The following is a 4,184-nucleotide window of genomic DNA, read 5'->3' on the forward strand; positions in this document are numbered from 1 at the left end:
TTTGGGAACATCTGGTCTAATTGAAGTTGAGGAAAGGTGCGGGTTAGAAAAGAACAAGCGCTCCAGTTCTGTGTTGCTTGTAGACTGAGAGAGAGAAAAGCCTGTCGATCGCCCCCTGGAGGAGGAAAAAATAATGACTGAGGCTGAGCTGTCCTTTGCACACCGAAAGCAGACAGAAGCCAGAGAGAAAGCGAAATGAAAGACAAATAAATGAAGCAATTGAATTTAAAAGCATAAAGCAGGAACAACCATGGGAGCCGAGCCATAAAGTGTATTAGTGAAGATAAAGCAAAAGCTTACAGCACCTGGTATTCCCAGGCGGTCTCCCATCCAAGTACTAACCAGGCCCGACCCTGCTTAGCTTCCGAGATCGGACGAGATCGGGCGTGTTCAGGGTGGTATGGCCGTAAGCAAAAGTCTTAGCCAAAAAAGAGCTATTTAAAGAAGGGACACTGGGGCTCGGCCTGCATTCACACACTTCCCAGCAGTCTGTAGCTGCAAGACAAACAGGAACCACCAAGTGTTTTCATGCAGCCTTGAATATGAAACTGAGAGGACTCGTGTATTTAAAAAAATTCCAAAACACCGCTTTGGAATTAATTTTAATAGTTTATTTCTGTATCTTACATACATCAACACGTTTTAACCATTAATAGTGAAGTGAAATAAAATTTAAAATGGTAGGCTATATTATAGAGAGTGATATTAATGCTGTCGAGGATTTTGTTTTCCAGTTCACTTGCAGATCTGTCAGATGTTTTCTGAAATCCGAGAAAAGCTTCAGCTACTTTAATATCGATAGCTATGTCCAATGTGTTCCTCACTATGGTGCTGACATATCTGTAAACTTGACCAAGTTGGTATCGCTTGGACAGGGCTTGTGTGGTATAATTGAAAAAAATGGCGCTTGGTTGATTTCAGTCGTAATCTCCTGCTGAACGCTGTGACAAAATATAAATGAGCTTATTTTGGATAGAGGGACTGAGGTATTTAATTGACCCCTTGGGCCGTTTGATCTGCTCTTGCAGCACAGGGTCTGATAGGATAACGGGTAAATTTCTAAAAGTCTGTGCAGATCAATTATGTGACAATTTTACTGATCTTTTTAACATGTCATTTTCCCAGCATAAGGTCCCAACACTGTGGAAGGAATCTGTAGTTGTACCTGTGGCCAAGAACAGATACCCAAAAGAGCTTAATGACCTTAGGCCTGTAGCCTTAACATCAGTGATGAAGACCTTTGAGCGATTAGTCAAGCAAATCCTGTCTGTAAAGGTTCATGGCATGCTTGACCCAATGCAATTTGCATATCAGGTTAATAGAGGAGTAGACAATGCTACTACTATACCTTACTTAATCTTATGTATAAGCATCTTGAGGGGAAAAAAACCCATGCAAGGCTTTTATTTGTAGATTTTTAAAATGGGTACTGGATTTTTTAACATTTAGGCCCCAGTCAGTCAGCGTTAATGGCGTTCTATCTCAGAAGCGATTGTCATCTACAGGCTCACCCCAGGGGTGTGTCCTGTCCCCACTATTGTATCTCCTAAATGACTGTAGGAGTCACCACAATAACAGGTTTCTTCTGAAGTTTGCGGACGATACAGTACTAGTCAGTCTGCTCCAGGATGGAGAGGCTGACCATGGGCCTGTTTTGAACGACTTTGTTGATTGGTGTGACCACCACTTCTTAAAGTTAAATGTCCTTAAAACCAAAAACATGGTCATAGACTTCAGAAAAACTCTCCACTCTACATCTTCAACAACAATCGAGGGCTCACTTATTGAGACAGTGGAGTGTTACAAATACCTAGGAACAGTCATTGACAAAAACTTGAACTTTGACCTTAACACTTCCGCTGTCTACAAGAAGGGTCTTCAGAGGCTTCATTTTCTGCGCAGCCTGAATACCTTTAATGTGGACAAAACTTTGATGACTCTACTTTATAAATCTTTTATTGAATCAATTTGAACTTTTTGTTGCATAGCTTGGTATGGGAATCTTACGGTGCAAAGTAAAAATAAACTGTCTAACATTGTTAAGGTAGCCAGCAAAATAATTGGAACTAAACAACTTTCCTTGGCAGACATCTACAAAAGACAAGTTATATGTAAGGCTCAGACTATCTAATCATAGCTAGCCCTGACCACCCTCTGTTGGAGGAATTTGTTCTTCTCCCCTCTGGGAGAAAATACAGATTGCCCATAATAAAAACTAACAGATACAAATTTTCCTTTGCACCCACGGCAATTAATGCCCTAAATTTGTACTGAGCTTGAGCTGCTCCTTAAAACGATAGATTGTTGAGGCTACCATTTCAACTATTGATTGAGTACTTTTAGACGAACAAAAAAAGGTTGTATATAACGGCTGTCTCATGCATGTTTGTTTTTTGACCCTATTGCAAATCAAATTTCCCCGGGTGGGACAATAAAGACTAAACTGAACTGAACTGAACTGTCATAGGTTGCCAGCAGCTGTCCCAAAATGTCTCTGTGTCCCCAGAACGCTAGGTTGCACAATGTGCTCTAGCACCTGTCTCCAAAAAAGCGCAGCATCACACATGTCCCTCTCCTGCGCATCAATGGTGCCATTAAGTTTCCACTGTTCATACAACTAGTAAAAGTTGTGAAACTGGATAACTTTACACAAAAATGCTTAGCGAGTCATTTTTTTTTACACTAAAATCCACGTTAACAACCGCATTATTTATGTCAGTGGCTTTATCTTTGAAACTGAGATTAGTATAAGGTTTGGTTCCATTTAGGATACTTCCATTTTCTCACTGTCACACAAATACCCGTAAACTAAAGTTTGTAAATCATCCAGTTGTACTCTCAGGAACATCAACATTTCATTAATAAAGTAGACAAAACTCATGACAAATATGGAGTTATAGTGCTTGTAACTTTTAATTATATAACTTGTAAACAATAACTTGTAAAATCAAATAATTATTTTGCCATTAATTAGGCGTATCAAATACTCCTTTTTAAGTATTTCACAGGACAGTTGTACCTAATATACAACATATTTATATCTTTATTTTTATAATTTGAAATATTAAGTTAAAATCTGAGCGTTTGGCTGATAAAAAAAGTTTGGGAGCATCTGGTCTAATTGAAGCTGAGGAAAGGTGCGGGTTAGAAAAGAACAAGCGCTCGAGTTCTGTGTTGCTTGTAGACTGAGAGAGAGAAAAGCCTGTCGATCGCCCCCTGGAGGAGGAAGAAATAATGACTGAGGCTGAGCTGTCCTTTGCACACCGAAAGCAGACAGAAGCCAGAAAGAAAGCGAAATGAAAGACAAATAAATGAAGCAATTGAATTTAAAAGCATAAAGCAGGAACAACCATGGGAGCCGAGCCATAAAGTGTATTAGTAAAGATAAAGCAAAAGCTTACAGCACCTGGTATTCCCAGGCGGTCTCCCATCCAAGTACTAACCAGGCCCGACCCTGCTTAGCTTCCGAGATCGGACGAGATCGGGCGTGTTCAGGGTGGTATGGCCGTAAGCGAGAATCTCAGCTAATAAAGAGCTATTTAAAGAAGGGACACCGGGGCTCGGCCTGCATTCACACACGTCCCAGCAGTCTGTAGCTGCAAGACAAACAGGAACCACCAAGTGTTTTCATGCAGCCTTGAATATAAAACTGAGAGGACTCGTGTATTTAAACATTTTTTCCAGACAAATGGCCCCTATCTCTGACTCCCTTCACCCATGCATTGAAGTGGGGTGAACTGTGGTCTCCAAATAGCCAGCAGGGTTCACATATGCACAGTCACACTCATTCATTCATGGACAGTTTCATGTGATTAAAACAAGTAATCTTAACAAAACAGGAACAAATAAAACCCAATAAAATCAACCATGTAAAACCAACTAGAACCAATGGTGTTCATTTAACTTCAATGAAAGGTTTTAGTTTAATCGAATTAATGGTTTTCAGTTAACTTGTATTCACGAGTTCACACTTACATATAATTAGAGTGGATAAGATTTCATGCGTATTTGGCATGCTGTCCGGGGGAGGGCTCCGAACCCAGGGTACTCCCCTCTATGTAAGTGTTTTAGGACTGGAAGTGTGGAGAAGGGGCGGTGGAGGGATGCTGCTAAACTATCAATGGAGTGAAGTGAGATTGCTGAATCTGTATACACCTCTTATCATTGATTGCTGAGTGCACTCC

At 40.5% G+C, this 4,184-nt stretch overlaps 2 non-coding genes across 2 annotated transcripts; both read right to left on the bottom strand.

Annotated features, from left to right (window-relative positions):
• Positions 1–293: 293 nt before the first annotated feature.
• LOC130087394 (5S ribosomal RNA) lies at positions 294–412 on the bottom strand. The gene has a single exon (XR_008807361.1). It is a non-coding gene; the product is annotated as a 5S ribosomal RNA (ribosomal RNA).
• A 2,982-nt stretch (positions 413–3,394) lies between these two features.
• Positions 3,395–3,513, bottom strand: LOC130087395 (5S ribosomal RNA). Its single transcript, XR_008807362.1, has one exon. It is a non-coding gene; the product is annotated as a 5S ribosomal RNA (ribosomal RNA).
• Between the last annotated feature and the right edge of the window lie 671 nt (positions 3,514–4,184).

Source organism: Rhinichthys klamathensis, unplaced genomic scaffold (assembly GCF_029890125.1).
Source record: "Rhinichthys klamathensis goyatoka isolate OS25496 unplaced genomic scaffold, OSU_Roscu_1.1 h1tg000108l_1, whole genome shotgun sequence".
Lineage (NCBI taxonomy): Eukaryota > Metazoa > Chordata > Actinopteri > Cypriniformes > Leuciscidae > Rhinichthys > Rhinichthys klamathensis.